Source organism: Aulostomus chinensis, chromosome 7 (assembly GCF_037954235.1).
Source record: "Aulostomus chinensis isolate RoL2024-O1b breed Wild chromosome 7, RoL_Achi_v1.0, whole genome shotgun sequence".
In the NCBI taxonomy this organism is placed as follows: domain Eukaryota; kingdom Metazoa; phylum Chordata; class Actinopteri; order Syngnathiformes; family Aulostomidae; genus Aulostomus; species Aulostomus chinensis.
In genome coordinates, this window is record NC_141326.1 from 29,206,454 (window position 1) to 29,226,440 (window position 19,987).

Here is a 19,987-nt window from a genome sequence, read left to right on the forward strand (position 1 = left end):
GCCTTGTTTTTGTGGCTGATTTGAGTCTCTGATGGACTGAACTGCTGAACCTGCTGATGTGGAGGAAGAAGATTAAATATTTGACTTGGATGCTCGTCCTCAGTGTTGGCCATCGACATCTTGGCATTTTGCATCTGGAAGTGACCATATTTGGACGTGACGGGGGAGTCTCTGAGGAGTGAGGAGCCCGCTGTTGTTACTGAGACCATGAAATGTTTACTGGCTAATAAATGAAGCGAGTGGTCAGTCTATAAAGTCAGATTATATTTTTACAACCACAGAGGTGGACTGGGACCTCTGTCCATCAGCAGTCAGTGGGAGGCGCCCATAGAAAAGGCCCGTCGCGTTTACCTCACTTGGAGGAACATGTCATCATTTTGGGAACAATCCCAGATCAGAAGGCCCTTCTCCCCTCTGCTGCACCAGGGAGCTGAGACTCACAGAGACTGACTCGCCGCTAGTTAGCTTAGCAAAATGAATGGAAGCGGATGGGAAATGTAGCTTAGCTTTGTCAAAAATCAGTTAATACACATTCATTCAAAACAGTCCTGACCTGCAGCGGTGGGGCGACGACTGTGCTGGAACACGGCCTGCCTGGCAGCAGACAAACAAAACAAAGTGTTTGCTGCTGACCAGAAGCAACTTATCATGCTTTGCAGGACAGGGTGAGGAGGATCGGTACAGGACAAAACTAGATCCTGAACCAGATCTGGATGAACTTTGCATGATAGATCCATGATCCATTGCTGATAGATGCAGCGTTTTGTTGGCAGTGTGCAGTGATGCGGGGCAGCTAAGCAGCCAGAGTTGGTTCCGGTGTGAGGGGAGGCACTGGTCAACCCTTTGATCGCTTTTGCTGCTTTTTAAATGTTCTGTGAGCGTTTCATTGAGCTTTGGAATCCAGCAGCTCCAGCGCTGCCAGATTGGGCGTCTTTTTTCTTTTTTTCTCCACCCTTTGGAGCGACTTTCCGAGTGTAGCTGAGCCAGAGGTTTGGCTCTGCTCCCGGATCGAAGTTAATTTAACTTTTCATCATGGAATTTGTAAAGTTGAATTATTTTTTATGTTTTAAAGTTAAAAAATATATAAAAGTACAATCTGGTGATTGTCGCCATTTGAGATGATTGACAATGAAATCGCGAACAGGGAAGAAATAAAGTAAGGCTGTCATTTCAATATTTGAAAACTTTCTACATTCACACTGGTGGAAGTATCTTGAGCAGAATGAGTCTCTCTCTGTCTCTGTCTCTGTGTCTCTGTCTCTGTGTCTCTCTCTGTCTCTGTCTCTGTGTCTCTCTCTCTCTCTGTCTCTCTCTCTGTGTCTCTGTGTCTCTCTCTCTGTGTGTCTCTCTCTCTCTGTCTCTCTCTCTCTGTCTCTGTGTCTCTCTCTGTCTCTGTCTCTGTGTCTCTCTCTCTCTCTGTCTCTCTCTCTGCCTCTGTGTCTCTCTCTCTGTGTCTCTCTCTGTCTGTCTCTCTCTCTGTCTCTGTGTCTCTCTCTGTCTCTGTGTCTCTCTCTCTCTGTCTCTCTCTCTGCCTCTGTGTCTCTCTCTCTGTGTCTCTCTCTCTGTCTCTCTCTCTGTCTCTGTGTCTCTCTCTGTCTCTGTCTCTGTGTCTCTCTCTGTCTCTGTCTCTGTGTCTCTCTCTCTCTGTCTCTCTCTCTGCCTCTGTGTCTCTCTCTCTGTGTCTCTCTCTCTGTCTCTCTCTCTCTCTCTCTCTTTCTCTCATCTGTGAAACTTTGATGTCTTCAGGCGACTCTTTAAACTTTCAACATTTTTCCTCCTGCAGGCTGAGATCTGCTGGATGAATATTCAATCACATAATGAAACCGACTGTAATTGAGGGTGTAGCTCATTATACCACATTAGCTGGATATAAATAGTCAGCTATTAGCACTAATTTATTAGTAATCTGCCTCCTATTGAATATCTTGAACCCATTTAACCCCTGAACACCCACCTGTCAGTTGTGTATCAGACAGGGATGCTTGATGTTTGTCAGCATCAAGCTCAGTTATGATCAATAGGAGTTTAGCATTCGAAGATAGGAAAATCAGTACTGAATGACAACCTGTCCTCATGCAGGTGACCAACAAATGAAACAGAGCCAAACACACATAAAAGGACACTTTCATTGCACGTCGTGACTTGTTTTTCCTGTCAGTGTCAAATAAGTGCAGACAAGTCTTCCGTCTGGCAGGGACAAAGAAATGGAGTGAAATGATGTCAGGAAGTCGATCAGTCGACAATGTTTCTGCTGTTTGAGGTCAAACTTTCCTCTCAGGCGTTGTAAAGTGTCTGACAGCACACAGCGGTTCTTCTCCGACGGCCACATGCTCCCGTTTTTCATTTCTCCAGGGCTGGATTCCCTCCCATGGTCCTCCCTGAGCGGGGTGCCTCATCTGTCATCAGAACGACGGCGCTCCACCTGCGTCAGAACAATAATATCCCTGCCAGCCGTGATGGACAGCCAGGCGAGCCGGTGACAGCGGCGTGGCGTCCGGACACAGATTGAAGGTGGAGCGCTGGAGACAAATGTTGACGTTTCCATCAGAAGTCTGTTCAAGGTGACACCAGAGGCACCGCGTCCTCCACCTGCAATAAAACACCTCTGTCCTCCAAACACTTCGTCAAGGCCTCGGCTGTGATTGCGCCGCTGCGTCCCTCCTTGAAACCTCACTGCAGGTTTGTCCACCCTGGATTTATTAGATCAAAGTGTCTGTTTTCCACTTTAAAGTGTATTGACTGCGGCTGCCAGAGTGACAGCAGACGGCGGCCAGCGTGAACTTGCCTCACTTCCTCTGAACTCAGAGAAAACAGGAAAAGTTCCCTGAGAGCTAAAAGAGATTTGATTCTCAACTCGAGGTTCACTCCATTTTCCACGCCAGAGTTTGATGTATTGAGTGGATGTGCCTCAAATTTAATGGGTTCTTCCTCGACCCCCCTCCAAGGCTGCTGAAATTCAGCCTTGTGGTTTTTGTATAATCCTTCTAACCATAAACAAACCTGGTCACATGACCTCTTTGGCCGAGGAATCCGCCATATTGGTCAGGCCCAGTCGCACCCTAGAAGATGAACTCTACCCACAATCATAGTCCTTTTTCATTCCGCATATAAACAGTCACCATGACGCCATTTTGATTGTCGTCATGGAAACATGTCCAGCCTACTGGTTATTTGATCGTGGAACAGGACACAGCGGTGAGAGTCAGCAGGCTGATGTCAGTGTTGGTGAACACTGGGTTCGAATGTCTCACCAGGCCCCTCCTTTGTTCATGCAGTCAAGAAATGATAAACCATTTGCATGCGGAAACATCTGAATCCCTGGTATCTGTTTGATCAACCGCCTTCATGTTGCTTTGTATCGCTGTCGCCTGCATTCACCAGCAGCGTGAGGCTCTGCCTCTCTCCATCAGCCCCGTCGTGGATGAAGCGGTCAGCTGACAGCAGCTGCTGATATTTATCCTCGTCGCCCAGTCGGCAGCAGGAAAACACATCACTTTTATGGAGGGGGCATTAATACGACTGTTATTCAGTGATTTATGGCTCCATTCTGCTGCTGCCGTTTGTCCCGGCAGGCGCTCAAACGCACCACGGTGTAATAACCTTCTTAAGATGTTTCATAGCGGACAGTAAAAGCCCCACTGAAGGAGGTGATGCAGGGTCGGAGCCTCTGAGCTGGGAACACCAGCATCACGCAGGAATGTTTTATGTATTTCTTATCACACAAAACAGCAAGAAGAAAATATGTGGAATTCATGAGCAGATGTCGTCTTACCCAGCAGACCAGGGGATGACGCTCCATCATAACAAAACCTAACAAAGTTCAACTTCCAGTCTCCTTTCAAATGTCCCAGTTTGACCGACAGCTGGAATCACAGTCTTCTGGCAATGAAGCGTCTTTGTGTGCGTCACTGAGCAGCAAAGGCTTTTATTGTGGAGGGGAAGCTGGAGCAGGTGGACCGAGCTGAGGGCTTTTACCTGAGCACAGTGAGGCTGCAGCATCAACACCCGTTCACTTCAGGTTCTGATGTCACAACAATTTCACAGCAAATAAAAGTTTCCATGTTTGTCATGAATCTCATGAGGAGACATTCCAAACATTCTTTGTCAAAAGACAGAAACCTGGATCATTATGATGCTGATGAGTCAGGTAAGGATATGTGACGTGTTCTGGACTTAATGTTCTGGATTATTTGGACCTTTGATCTCTGGATTAACGTGTTCAGCCTTGAGCAACCTTGAAGCCTAATTAGCTTAAATGTTGATGAGTGACGTGTGTGTCATTCTACACACTGGAAGACCACCTTGCTGCTCTGAGATCTGCAGTTCTTATTGCACTGCGGCCGCGTCAGCTGGGACCACGACAAAACGCCCAAATGAACTCGTAAGGGCGGCAGAGGGATGTGCTGCAACAAAAGACACTGCGCTGACAGACTTTCTCCTCAGCAGCCCAGAAGGTTTGATGTGATGTGGAGGCCCCACCAGGACACGCAGACCCTCATCACACCGGCGAGCTCATTAACATCCACAGACGTCTGCAGGGTTCCAGTGATCGATGAGTCGTGTTTAATGGGGGACGCTCGCTGCGTATTGATTCACGCGAGACTCTTTTTCCTCCTGAGCTTCTTCTCTGGTGTTCAGGACTTTGCTCCAGACACCTGAAGAGAAACCAGTGGAATGTGTGGCTGCAGTTTCCTGTTGGTACCTGTGAGGATGCTGCAGATTCACTCAGAAACAACAAGCAGCAAACGGTGCCCCTCCAACCACCGCCGTCACCCTCGCCAGTTTCTATACGTTTAATGAATAAGTAGCGCCCCCATCAGTTCTACACTTAAAAAACTTTGAGCTTGAATTCATAATCCAAACAGTGATCCGATTTGAACAGCCATGACTGTCCGCATCCGATTTTACATTCAGATTTGAAACATTTGAAACTAAATGTGATAAATAACGTTTTAAAAGGAATCAAAATTACTTGGACTTTGTTAGGGAGATGCCGCCGCCATCCTGAAGAAACGAACCTGGGTGGTTTAAGAGGACGTGGGCGTGACGCTCCTCGTTACGTGGCTCATCTGCACATCTCAGCCGACAGTCGGGAGGTTTGGTCGTCGTGAGTTCACCCTTGTGCCTCCTCATCCATGATAAAGACACAAACTCCGGCTGCAAGGGTGTGTTACATTTACAGGAACAAGCCAGTAGATTTCAAATATCGAACGTTTTGGTTCTCCTTTTGCCACAGATCGACTCTGACTGACCCTGACTGGCCCTGACTGGCCCTGACTGACCCTGACTGGCCCTGACTGACCCTGATTAGTCCTGAATGACCCTGATTGGTCCTGATTAGACCTGACTGGCCCTGATTGGTCCTGAATGACCCTGATTTGTCCTGATTAGACCTGATTGGCCCCAATTGGTCCTGACTAACCCTGTGTTTTAACCAGGTGTGTTATTAAGGCTGCCTCTCGCCTCCTGTTAATCTTCAGTAGAAGTAATTTCTGGTTTTCAGTAACTCGATCACCACTGGTGGCGGCGCTGTTCGCCTCGTCTGCTGGTGATGAATGAAGGGAATTGTTTGTTTAGGACTTGTATGGAAAAATTTAAAAAAAATAAAAAGAGGCGGGAGAGGAGTAAATATCGACACACACAACAACTGGCAGCTGCTGATTAGCTGTGAATTAATTAGTCATTAAGGGGGTTTCCTGCTCAGGATGGGGGTGTCATGTTCCTGGCGCCAGTGTGATCATTTATTTAGACGTCCGCGTGTAATCCATAAATATGATCAGAGGCTTTTCCTGATGATGCAACGAAGCTGCCGTCAAACACCCCCACCAGACGGGGACACGTCAGCGTGTTGCCATCAGTTGCCCCGCCGGTTCCTCTCCCATCAATGTTTGATGTGACATTAACAGGCATAAACACAGATGATGACACGACTAACATCCGTGCACGTAACCCCCGCCAGCCCCCACCTCCTCATCTCCCTGGAGGGCGCCAAATTTCTCTCGTGAGCTAACAAACATGCGCTGTCGCCACCAACCAAATACTTTGCATCCTGTCAGAGCCACAACAACAGCAGGTGATGAAATATCGACTCAGACACAGTGAAGAGTTGCAAAGAAAGACTGGAACAGTTTACTGCTTAGCGGTGCACAGCCCAGCCCAGCCCAGCCCAGCCACCAGCTCAGGAACCAGAGAGAAACCATCAGGATGCTGCACGAGAGAAACAACACAAAACCCTGCAGACCATTCTGGGCGCACAAAGTCGTTCATTTTCCCACATCCTCCATGAACGCTAAACATTTCCAACACGCAGCCAAATTGTAGCAGGAGTTTAGTTCTTTATTCCTGATCTTGAAACAGTCGTAATATAACGAGCAGCGAGCAGCAGCAGGCGGGGGGCGGCCAGTCCTCTCCCATCATAAAACACAGAATTTAATGATATAATGTAGAATAACACTGAAAGAAATGACAAAATACACAAACAAAAAAATCTCAGAGGACAGGAAACGACGCCTCATTTCCTCTAAATTTCAAATTAAAATGTTCTGGCGCCACGGTGGGAGCTTCGATTTCCCATGATGGGCGAGAAGGTGAGTTTGAGTCTGGAGGCCTGATGGAATTTTCTTCCTGGAGTCAAAAGACAAAAGTGCCGTGGGCTCAGTTGATATTTCATTTATACCTCTGCAAATAATGTTGAAGTATTTTCTTGTGCTATTCTTTACTATGTCATTATTACAACTTTTTATGATATTGTAGTTCTATTTGCTGTTTTAAATTAAACAGATATTTCATAAGTAATTTTGTGCACACTTTTTTTTATAGTTTCAGCTGCCGTGGTGTCAGCTCCTGTAGGTGATTGTGCTGTAACCTGCCCGGCCGGTTTTATATCCGCCTTCAAATCATTCTGGTTCTCGTGTGCCACCTGTTTACTGGGGGTCAACAGCAGCCAAGCAAGCAGCAGGCAGCAGCTGAGTCTCTCCTCAGGACCAGCGACTGTGTGGTCTGAGTCTTATTGATCTGACACGAGAGGAAAGCACAGCTGAATGAGGAAACACTCGCTCCTGATCAATAATGCAGAGCTTTTCTGTGCAGCCTGTTAGCAACGTTGACTCAGGCTCACCGGCATATTACAGAGGAAGACTTTGAATTTATGCATGAGGCAGGAGCCACTGTATCATCTGTGTGATGAATCATGAATGACGGTGTGGTTAATTACTCACCGAGTGCAGAGAGGATCCTGTGAGTGAGGGGAATCTTAATGATTTATAGGGATGCACGAACGTGTGTCGGCAGGTTTGTTGTGCTTTTCTGTTGGAGGTTTGCTCCGTGACTGCTAGTTCAAGTTAACATCGCATGTCCTTGTACATGTTTGCTTGACAAACGAGTCACTGGCAAATAGGAGCCGATGCACGAATTAAAAAAACAACAACTCAGAGCACCTAAAATCACAAGTGTCTCCAAAAACATTAATGGTTCCCCTTAAACATTCGATTACAAGTCATGGCTGTTCAATGATCCTAGATGGTCACCTTCCTGCCCCACGTTGAGAAAAGCTGCTTTGAAATTGCTAAAAATGCAGTTGAACTCAGGTGTAAATTTGTCCTTATTATCTTGGCGTTAAAGCCTGAAACAATAACTACCAAGCTGGTTCCAATCAAACCCGAACATCAGGTTAAAGCCTGACACCGACCCTAACCGGTCAGAGCCGTTCAATTTTCCGAGTGCTTGAGAGATTTCAGGAGGAAAAAGTTGGGATTACTTCTGTAGCCTCAGACTGCTTTGACCCCCACAGGTCACACTCATGATTCACATGTTCACCTGTTGTCAGAGGGAGCTTCCACTCCTGCTGCAGCAAAATTATTCATTTCAAAGCTCTTTGACAGAGCGCAAACCTGTGTGGAGCGGACGGGTCGATGATGGTTCTGACTGGGAATCAGAGCAGCTGCAGACACAGAAAACACTGAAATAAAAAGAAAGCGGCGGGAAACCTGACGCAACACATCTACCTGAACTCGGAGGCAGTCACAGATCAATTCTGTCTCAGTAAACAGGAGGCTAAGACTGAATTTGAGGCCGTGACTATTTCCTGGTAGCAGACGTAGCAGACCAGGTCACACGAGAACTCAAAAGTTAGAAAAGTTTTGTTGGTGTTCAAATTGTCTTGCTTCTTCAGGCTGTAATCTTCCAGAAACTGCTGATGCTGCCCTGATAGACCTCGTCATTGTTGACCTCACTCACAGGACAGAGGCGCTAATGAGGATGTTTGGGAAGAAAAAAATCTCCTGTGGACTGACAGTGTCAGCTGAAAATGAATCTGTTTCTCGTTGTAAACAGCTGCCCCAAAGAAAAACTACCACTCGAGTTCATGTGTCTCTGTTTGCAGGTGAACGTCCTGAACTTCTGTTCTGTGGACTCAGAGATGAAACTTTGTTCTGTTTTTCATTTGGTCTGTCCTGGTGGATGCTAGCTAACTCACCAGAGCTAAAGCTAAGCTAGCACCAGCCCAGCCCCCCGGCCCCTGGCACCCACATTCTCACCACTTGTGGACTGGCAGTCCATCGGGTGAACAAATGGTTGCGTCTGTGACCGAATTTCCCATCAAGTCCAGTGAGTTTTAGCTCTGACCACCGCATCAACAGGCAGCCAGGATGTGGTTTCATTTTTGTGTCATCATAATCACAATGTTGTGGTTTCTGGTTGCATTTTGCATTTCAATTGTACATAAAACAAGCACTACTCTGTGTGTGTGTGTGTGTGTGTGTGTGTGTGTGTGTGTGTGTGTCTGTGTGTGTGTGTGTGTGTGTGTCTGTGTGTGTGTGTGTCTGTCTGTCTGTGTGTGAGGAAACTCGAGATGTCCAGGAGAGATCATCCAGGAAAAACTGAGCTGTCATTGACAGTTTGTCTCCTGAGACGAACCGTTTGTCTGTGATTCTGTGTTTTCTCCGTCTTTATTGGAGCGGGCGATCACATCTGCGGTGATCGATATCCTGACACTCCATCTGACAAACTGAAGCCTCTGATCAGCTCCTGATGCCATTAACCTTTGACCTGTGAGGGTCTGGACTAGAGATGATGATGTATGCTGGTGTCAGACAGACAAACAACCTCACTGGAAGTAAACTGAGCCGAGCTGCTCAGATCCATGTGGAGGTCAGAGTTCAAGTGCTGCAAATGAAGGAGGATCAGTGAGGCGAGCTGGGGGGGGGGGTATTTATTGATTTGTGAAGATGGGGGCCAGTGTGTTTGAGGAAGAGAAATAAAGACAGTAGTCAATTAAAAACTGGGTCTCCATTAGTGGCGAGGGGGTGTGGCCAGCAGGAACGAAGGAACAAGGGAACGTAAGGACAAAAGAAACAGGGCGGGGGGGCAAACAGAAGCAGATGAGCAGTTAAGGACGCTTCATAAATTATTGATACGAAGAAAAAACCCACAGGAGCAAATATTTGACTCCCTGCCATGTTTGGCAGCGTCCGTGTCACCCGCCAGTAACGTTTTGAGAGTGGTTCAGTGTCCTTCGGCCGAACATCTCAGAACCACGGACCAGGCTCCACCCTCGTTTCCATCATGGCGGCACAGCGGAGCTGAAATATGGAAAACAGCGACAGAATCATCGGGTCGCATCTGAGCAGCACCGCCTGGTTGGATGGTTTAATCCGCCTTGTTGCCAGGAGTCGCTGCTGTAAGATTCCTCGAAATAGCTTTTTTTTTTGTCCCCGAGGGTTCAAAGGTCATTTCTACAAAGTTTCATCCAGATTTGGCTCACAGTCTTGGCGGAGAGGGAGAAAGTTCTTGAAAAAAGATTTGCTACTTTTCTTGCATCAGCGTGAGCTCGTGGTTCGAAGGAAGTTTTAAAAGTAACCTTTTTATCAACAACAGCGTCACGTAGGTTACGCTGGGCTGAGGAAAAAAGTGGTCCAAGTGCTCTGAGGACCTCGTATTTCATTGGTCGATGATCCTGCAGGCTCCCGTAGGTTTTCCGAGGAGGGGGCACACGAGGGCCTGCAGTCTCCAACTTAACCATGAGGTGTCACTAGATCCTACAAACAGGACCTTTAGCTGCATCCTTGTCATGCAATGATTGTGCCGGCGAAGTGTTTATACACTGAAAACGTGATTCTCTGGATTCAACTTCTTTAGAGAATAAAGCCTCTGTTATCAGATTCAGTCTCTCAGCCGGGGAAACATTTTTAATGCTTTGTTTTTATTGCTTTTCCATTACAGAAAGGTCACATTCACACAAAAGCGCCGAAAGGAAGCCGCCAGATCTGGACGTGTCTGTCCCCACTAAATGTGCTCCTGGGACGTACTTGGCTGTTAATTCTCTTATCTCGCCGTTGACTTGTAAACATCGTCTGTTTCTTCCATTTCTCTCGACAGCGGGGTGAAATGACTTCCAACGCCAGACGTCTCTGCAACAGTAATAAAAATAACGCTGTAAACTGTCTTTTTCCAGAGACGCAGAAAAAGACAGGAAATTAAGTCAAATAAAAAAAACCTGTTTGAAGGGGGCAGCTTTTTTCTCTCGGTTTCTTTTTTTTGTCTCGTTACTGACGAAATTGACTTCTTGGGAATCCGACAGAGTTCTGAATAAAACATGCGTTTGGTTTTCTGGGGACGTCGTGAGATTCGTATCAGCAGCTGACAGTCACAAAGAGAGAGCGACTGTAACCGTGGCTTCGGCGCTGACGAGGCCATGATGATGCCGGGCGGAACCCCGGGGTTACACAGCGGAGTCAAACACTCAGGCCTGAGAGCGTGACCCAACGTGTCAGGAGGAAGAGCTGCTTCAGAAACATCCAGACGCGTCATCGGTTGCCAGTGCAGGACACGCCTCTCCTGGTGCTGTCCCTCAGGTATCTCATTACATACTGCTTGAAATAAAGGAGTGTCCAACACGGTCCACCTTCCAGACTTAATAATGGTTACAAGAAAACCTAAACTTCCTTTCTGACATTCCCACGGACGGCGAGGTCAAAGGTCACAGCCACTGGAGTATTTTAAAAATGACTGAAAGTAGATGTCCATTTGGATGATGTCACAATTTATAGACATCTTTTTTCCCCCCTCTCTGACCTGAATAAGTGTCGTGGAGCTCCTCACACACCACCTGACCTTGATGACCAAAAGCTACTAGTGTCGCCGCCACAGTGAGCACCGCCACCTCGCCGCCTCGCCGCCTCGCCCACAGAGAGCTCTGGGTGACGGTAATTGGATCCTGGTCTTCCTCTGTCGCCCTCCCCCTACCCTCCTCTGTCCTCCTTGCTGGAGGAGTCATCACTGGTGCTCTAATATGGCAAAGGCCACAAGCGCCTTCAGCTGGTCATTATTCACCGTAATGACGTCTCCGCTCCACGCGTGCGGGACCAGCAGGGCCTGCAGACAAGGAGCAGCGCTGGTTAGAAGGCTCAGGTCATCTGGTGGCATCAAAGAAGTCCAGTTATAGTCGTACGAACACGATAAATCGACTCTGCCCAACAGCGATTAAACTGTTTCTAGGAGGAACACTCCTCCTTCAGTCCTCCTGGCTATCAGTCGCCATGGAGATCTGATGTCCAACTGTTGCTGGTCATCTTGGATCCTTCGAATGCCTGACAGCAGAGCGATGGGACTTTCATCAGTTCTTCTTATCAACCGCATTTGACAACTGTAGGTGAGTCTCAGAGTGAAAAATGATTCAGTATTTCAGCGAACCTGAAGCTCCTGCAGACGTGTTTGAACGTAATCAAGATCCTCAGGTCGTCATGACGTTTGCTTCTGATGAGCCGTCGCTGATCGGCTCCTGCCTCCTCCTCATCCCAGCTTCAAGGATCGATGTAAATGCTCATATTTTCCATTCCAGCGGTTTAACTGCTGATGGAGAGGCCTCCCACCTCACAGCGAAGAAGTCGCGTTCGTGACCACGATTTGTGGTGATGTCACAAATCCTGCCCACATGCGTCTTAAACTTTCACGGGTTTAATGCGTAAACATCCTGGCTGGAACTCCTCCCTGATCACGGGTCAGAGCAGAAGGAAGAAGAAGAAGAAAACTACATTTGTCGGACGCGGTTGTTCCAGACTTTGAGCTTTAATCCGGTGACAAAGACAACACCTTCCGCCTGCTCTTAAATTTCCGGGTGTGGAGAATCACAGGAGAGTTCGCACGTCCTAGAGTTCTGTGAGGCGTTCAAAGGTCAGAAACCCGCTGCTGTCTGTGTCATTGTGAGTTATCTTCACCTCCTGCTTCTCCACCTCTTTGACATTTTCATAAACCTCAGCGGGGGATTTATCGCCTCACATGAACGGCTCCTGCTCTTTGTGTTTGTTTCCTTTTCCTCCAGTTTCAGGTACTGATGCATCTGACCTGAACCTGCGCCATGAAAACCGACTCTCATGCTGATGATTCAGCTCCATTCAGCAGCAAAGAAACCAGGGGGAACGAGGAGTGATGCGTTTATCAATCATAGACGCACTGTTTCAGACTTGAAGGCATCATTTGTACATTTTTCATCTTTTTTTAGATCAGAACAGTCATAATTCTGACAGACTGACCTGTCATTTTGACTGTCTTCACCCCTCGCTAGGCGGGCGGCGCTCCAATGAGACTGTCCTCCCAAGAAACACAACCACGACGCTCCCATCAGGCAGCCGATGACCGCAGGACAGAAGCAAACCAGTCAGAGGAAGCCTGTGAGGGGGCGGGCTGGGCTGAGGGAGGAGTCAACATGGCGTCACATGTCACACTCGCAGGACGACATCCAGAAAAATGAGATCGGACCGAAAAGTCCAAGTTCAGATTTCATCACAGAAAACAAATATGAGCACGCCTGTGCTTATTGGAGCTGCTGGAGGGGAGGTGTCTCCAAGTCCTGAATCTGATCCTCAGAACCACAGCTTTCTATGGGTGTGTAGCACCACCAGCTAAAGGGTGCAAGCTGGCACGGACCCCCAACCATCCCAGGGTTGGAGTCCAGAAGTGGGCAGAATTGTCTTTTCTTCACATTTCCTTCATTTTTCTAGCGTTTCACTCGCGGCTGTGAGTTTCTCTCAGAAAGAAAAAAAAAGTCATAATTACCACGGCCACTGGGGGCGTCTGTCTCTTCAGTATCAGTGGTTGTTTTCGAAGATGGAGCAGAACCGCAACCTTAAACCGACAGTGGATGACAGCTGATAACTACCCCCCCACCACCACCATCGCCATCTGATCCGCCGCTGGCAGTGATGAGGTGATCGGCCATGGCCACCCGCACGCGTTCCACCATTTCCTGACAAACGTGTCTGACTTGGCTGTAATTCAAACCCCCACTGAAAGCTGGTGGACGTAGATCCCTGCTCCTTTTCGCTCTCTCTCTCGCCGCGGTTTCATTTTTCACCAAATTGTTCGCAGGAGGTGGTTAAGAGAGGAGACATGTTTTGATGCGGAGTGTGAAGAATCTATTTTCTTCGGCCTGCTGCAGCGTCGGCGGCGGCGGCGGCGGCAATGGGAGTGACAGTGACGGGGGGAGATTAGGAACTGATATCCTGCCTCCTCATCCGTCCCTGATAACACACAGCAGGATAATGGCTCTGCTATTTCTTGTGCCGCTGCTGAGACGATGACTGTTGTTATCTGGCTGCTGGAAGCCGCTGTTAGGAGCTCCAGGAGCTGACACGGCCGACTAATCAGTCGGTATCAGTGATGGATTTACGGAGCTCATGCTGGCTAATATTAGTGGGGCGCAGCTGTCGCCAGGCCATCAGCCCGATGACACACACCACGTGTTAATGTGATGAAGTCACCGTTATTTCTGCCCTTTGCACAGGCGTGATCTTAATGTTTGTGTTAGGAAGTGTGACTTCAGTCACAGGCTCGCACGCTGACCTGTCGGGAGCGTGAGGGTCGTCACTTCCTCCTCTTGATTCTGCAGCGTTCTGGAGCTGCTCAGCGTGGAGGGTTAGGAAGCTTTCACTCAAAGTCTTTAAGGACCAAAGATGGATGACACTGTGAAACTATGACATCAGGACCGGGGGAAAAAGAACACCGCCAAACGCAGCCATCGTTACGACGAAGCCACGATAATGTATAGTTTCGAGACAGATAAATAAAAACATGCAGATGCAGGAAAATATCAAATCAACCATCTTGACTTCATGATCGTGGAAAGTCGGAGTCGTTTTTGACGTTTGATTCTTTTACCCTCAGAACACCTGGCGGCGTGACGAGGCTGCGGTGTTATGTAAGAGTTATTAAAGAGCGGAGCTATTTAAGTCTGGGGAAGCAGATGTGCGCTGATCCTAATATCTGCTCATTGCAGTCATTTCACTCTATTTTGGAAAATGCATTTTTCACTCTTTTTATATTTCATCTGTGAATTAAACCAGAAAAGGAAGTATGACAGATGAACGATCCAGCCTTCCTCCTTCCCCTCTTTTGTTTCTGAAATACAAATTTATATATTTTTCAGCAGCAGTTTAGGACTTTTTTCCCCTCCAGGCTCCAATAAAGCAAACACGCCGACTCATGGCGCTGCTTTTGCTTTTGATGACATCACCTGTCACCAGATCATCCAAAAACAAAAATCAGCAGACATCATTGAACTCAGCTGAGGACAACAAGATGGTCAGTTTGTCACAAAATGTTCTTTTAAGCAACTTTGAGTCAGAAACATGGTTTGTAAGTTCTGGAGGACTCTTCAGTTCCTCATGAGCTGCAGCTCCCGTCACAGTCTGGAGCCGGTGCTTCGTTCCTGTGCTGGCCGGCTGGCCGGGTTCCCAGTTTAATGGTTTAAGATTGAAACAAAGATTTACTGAGATGTCAATGAACAGTCAATGGTCATGAAATCGGCCTTTTTGTGGGGGTGTGAAGCTTTAAACATTTTATCCTCTGTTTATCAGCTGCAAAACTACATGGTAATGGAGGCGTTTGTGAGCGAGCTGCTCCGCTGAGCACAGAGTCAGACACGCACCAGGGAGGCTGTCAGGAGCCCGTCGTGCGTGTCCTCCACGTGTAGACTGACCAGCGCGGCTCCACCTGCTGCTGCATGGAGCTCCAGGGTTAACAGCCTTGAGTTCAGGCAAGCCCACAGCGTGGATAAGCTGAGAACTTTACCTCCAGGTCTTAACGGAGACAAACTAATCCACGCTGACAGTTATCCTGATATCTTATTACTGCAGGAATCTGAAAAGTTGGAGTTCAGGGGGAAAGTTTGGAGGCGGCATATAATCCCCCCCCCCCCCCCCCCAGCAGTGTGTCTTTAGGTACACAGAAGTGTGTGAATCATTCACAACAGAGCCGACATGTTCCCTTTCATGAAATATCACCACTACACGACATCACTACAGCAGTTCTTTGGTTTCACTTAGCAGCCTCAGCTCACGTAGCATGTAGCATGTAGCATGTAGCATGTAGCATGTAGCATTGGCCAAGAAGGATCTGGGGGCAGACGAAACCTAGCAACCTGACTTGTCTAAACAGCTCCCCCCGCTGAGCTCCCTGGGAGTTATAGGTTTGATAGGAATTGTAGTGAATTACTTGTCAAAGGAGTGAGTACAAGCATTGGACAGATAAACAGCACCTTGACGTGAGCACGCGAGACTGTCCTGCTTTGTGAGACCAGTGGAAAGTGAAAGGCAGGAATGTTGAAATGATTAATTGAGTCAAACCCCCCCAAAAACAGAGCTGGGAAAAACACCAGCAGCAGCAGCAGCAGCTGTGACAGCTTGACAGATGTGATGGAAACCGGCTGAGACGATTTCAAACGCGGCACCTGAATGGAAGCCAAACACTCAAACCCTGAATATTCCTGACGTACCAGCAATAAATAACATACAGCATGATCCACAAAAATGATGAATCTCTAGAAACTATTTTGAATGCTTAAAAGGCAGAAAACAAAAGCAGCAAGGGGGAGGACTAATGAATAAAGAACATATTTCACCAGCAGGTCACTGTTGCAGTGTTAAATTCAGCTTTTAAAAAGGCTCTTTTGTCCGCGACCCAACTCCTTCCCTCCTTTAAAAGCAGAATTACTTTTAATTCAATGTCTCTGTCAGGTTTTTAATCTTCAGGAGTACTGCAGGAAGCAGTTCTTTAAGTGGGTATCTCCATTTAGAAATAAAAAATAACGCTCGTTTGTAACCTTCCCACGAATTAATTTGTGTAATGAGCTGCTGCTATAGTTTCTCTGCTGAAGAAATATGAAGCTGCAGCTGATTAAATTAAAAGGGAGGCGTCTGTGCTAAACACCGAGCAGGTTAACGGTTACTCTCCAGGCCGGATTTTATCCTCCAGCACCAGGCGGCTGTAAGCGTGGAGCGAGTCATCCTTGTCCGGAGCAATCAGTCGCCAAACACTTTAGAACGTTACTTAATCTTTACTTGATCACGCAGCTGCGGACGCGCTCTTTACTCTGTTGCAGTTAAAGTGGAGGAAATATTGTGTCTGCTTTCATTACATTTGCCAAAACCTGCTGCATTACAGAGTATAATTCCTTCAAATGAGCCCTTGGTAAGTTTTTGTCTTGTAAATGTTTCCGTAGAACTTCATCATTCTGGTCAGATCTCTACAGTCTGAGTTGACCAGTCAGGACCTCTGCAGTGGGCATTTACCTTTTAAATGTCTTTGAGGCGTTGCAGCTGATATTTTCCACTGTCTTCCAGGGCTCTAATCTCTCCTTAGAACCTCTGACATACTTTCAAAGTTCATGTTTTCTCTCTGAACAACCTGTCAGGTAAATTCCTGCTGATAACATCATCATCTGGGACACCCAGGCTGCCGGATTCCATGTGAACTCCTCAGATAAATCGCAGCGAAGAAGGTTTGATGTTCCAGTGGGAATGAGGCCTGCAGGTAATTCTGAAAAGCAGGTGATAAGGAAGCAGGATGAATCAAACTCTTATCAGAGCACAGCTCTTATTGCTCTTTTGTTTACTGCTCGTTCTCAGATGAATGAGCTGCCAGGGGGCATCATCCAACATCCCGACGAGCTTCTTCCTCCGGCTTTAACGAACACTACAGACAGCAAATAAAAGCTTCCCGGTGACTTGATATGGGAATCTTTGGATATGACCACGGCCTCCTGACCGCCACTCTCACTCTGGTTTCACAGGCTGTTGAATAGGTAGAGCTGCAGTCTCATTACATTTCTGGATCCACAGTGGATCAAACTGATGCAGTAGAACACCAAATATGCCAGTTTGTATTCTCAGAGCTCTGGAACAATGCTGTCTGTCTATCTGTCTGTACATCTCATGGTCGCGCGACATCTCTGGAACGCCTTGAGAGACTCGCTTGAAATCGGCTCGGATGTCCACTGGGACTCAAGGGTGAACCGGAATGATTTTAGTCATCAGAGTTTAAGGTCAGGTCTTCAACCACGCTGCCTTCAGGAACGCGCCGTTTTAAATGGACCAGGACACAAGGATGACCTGGAATTATTGTGGTGGTCAAAGGTTGACGTCTCGTTACGGACACGTAATTCATCTGGAACGACTTGAGGGAATTTCTCCACTTTTGGCACAATTCACACGTCGTACCAGAACCCACTGGGACTCAAGGATGACCTAAAAATACGGGACTGGCATTTTTCTTTTCACAGCGAGCACCTACATTACCCACAATGCAACTTGATGACTGCATGCATTCAAAATTGTAGTCTGCACAATATGCAGACTCTGCAGCTGCAGAGGCAAACCTTTGCGGTACATGCAGTACATACGGTACATGCAGTACATACGGTACATGCAGTACATACGGTACATGCAGTACATGCGGTACGTGCAGTACATACGGTACATGCAGTACATACGGTACATGCAGTACATGCAGTCCTAACTTGCAGGCACAAATGGAGGAGGACCTCTTTGGGTTCCACTGATTCAATGACAACAAACCAGAACAGAAACTGACTGGCTAATAGAAGTCCAACAAGTCTGTTCAGTTGGTGTGAAGGGGAATTTCTGCATCCATTCTACGCAATAGCCAGAGAGGGTTCATTTCCTTAAATGCACCTGAATGCGTCACAGAAGGATCCTTTTTCTATCTGATTCCAGCTGGATTCTCCTGATTGCTTGGTACTGATTGTTGTGAGGGGCATCGCGGGATTCCCTTAAAAACCTGAGGTCCACGATTGAAACCTGAAGCCGGGTGTTTGCAAACCTGTGCTGCAGTTTCTGGTTCTCTCCCCACTCCACATCCTGCAGCCTCGCCTTGTGCTTCCTGGGTCCAGCGTAAGGACGCAAAGTGACGGCGCGGTGATCCATCACCTCCGTGTTTCCTATAATTAATCCTCCTCTTGTGTAGTAAAGTGGGCATAATAATTCCACACAGGCCGCTCTGATCTGCCTAATATGCTGGTCTGCCTCTTGACTTTAAGCCGGCCCATAAATCCCGCAGCAGCAGCAGAACCATAGAGCAGGCGGCGGCAGTGGGGGCTGAAAAATGTGGCTATTAGTTAATAAGAGGGGGTGCCAGCAGGGGGCGGGGTCAAGGTGGGGTGGGGGCTCCTCTCCTTGCTCAGAATAACTTGAGAGAGACTCACCAGACCTACGCTGACATAGGAATTTACCTTTGAGAGCTGCTCTGTCCCGCTGGCGTTCCTGGCTGACGAGTTTTATTTGAACGTTCTGAGGATGCAGCAACAGAGGAGACGACTCAGGCGCCTCAAACGAGGCCGTGAGGGTCAAGACTGAACCGTCAGACACAACATTTCAACTCTGGGACACACGGCGAGCTGAGTCATGCTGGTTTGACCCGGGAATCATCAGGTGCTCCGTTTGCTTCACCCGAGCTTCCAGGTCCATGAGTCATGTGACCTCCTCCTGTTTGGGTCAGATCATGGCGGCTGTTTGCTTTTTTGTGAGCTGTGAATTCAAGGCTTCTCAAGCATTCCTGCCTTTGTTTTGTAGTTTGTAGTGTTTTCACAGTTTTCCTGTACATGAAGTCTGACTTTGCAGACAGAGAGAAAAAGAAACTTCGAATTTGATGGTTAGGAGTTCAGAGATGTTTGACGGCACATCTGTGACTGACGCCTGTGCAAATGGAGGTCTGCTATAAAACTGAGGTATGACAAGTGCAGACAGTTTTAATTCTCCGCTATTACAGCTGGGAGAGTCTCTGCATCGCCATGACAGCACACAGTGTCAATTTCAGGTGGAATCTGGCTGGAAGGTGCTGACCTGAGGCCACTTTTACGCTCTGCATCCTGGTTTTATGGGATCATTAAGCTGATTTCTGCTCCGTCTCCAGCGGCTCAAGGACTGAAGCCGTCGATGATGCTCTCCGTCCGTCCCGCTGTTGTTTTACTGCTGTAATATCCACCAGAGATGGCTCTCTGAATTCTCCTAGCTTGTTTTAAAGGGGCTTTATTAAAAAATCCATTGCTTATCTTTACTGCAGGCAGAACAGAAAATGAATCGTTTCATGCTCGGGTAAGTTTCTCCGCAAATATGAAACTTACTAGAGTGTTAAACGAGTCATTTTCATTTCTGTCTGTAAAGGTCAGAAAGATAAAAAGTTTCACTCTAAAGGCTGTTTTGCAGTCGTGGATCCGCACGTGTTGAGTCCACACTCGCAGGAGCAGAGGCGTGCGCGCAGGTCGCAGCTGCGTGCAGAGTGACGGCGCCACTCGTCTCTCGGTTTTGTCTCTTTTTCCTGCGCCGGATCCTCGTTCTCCTTCATGATGGATGAACTTTACTGTTAAAACCAGAACTTTAAAGAAATATTTTTTTGGGGGGGGAAAAAAAGATTGCATTCTCAATATGAGGAACAAAAGTGATCAACTAAACAAGAACAATTGTACAATGATCCTGTTTATTTTTCGACATGTTTAGTTTGTGCCAGTGGCGACACAGCCCTGCCCCCCCACGCGGGTTCGTCTGTATTCAAGCCTGATCTCCAACAGCTGAGCCTTGGCTCAAGCTCGAACAATCATGTGACACCATCACATGACAAATACAGTCAGAAGAACGTTGACACGCCTTCTTGTTGCTGTCATTGGCTCCATTTCCGCCCTGACAGCTGCTCCAGGTTCACG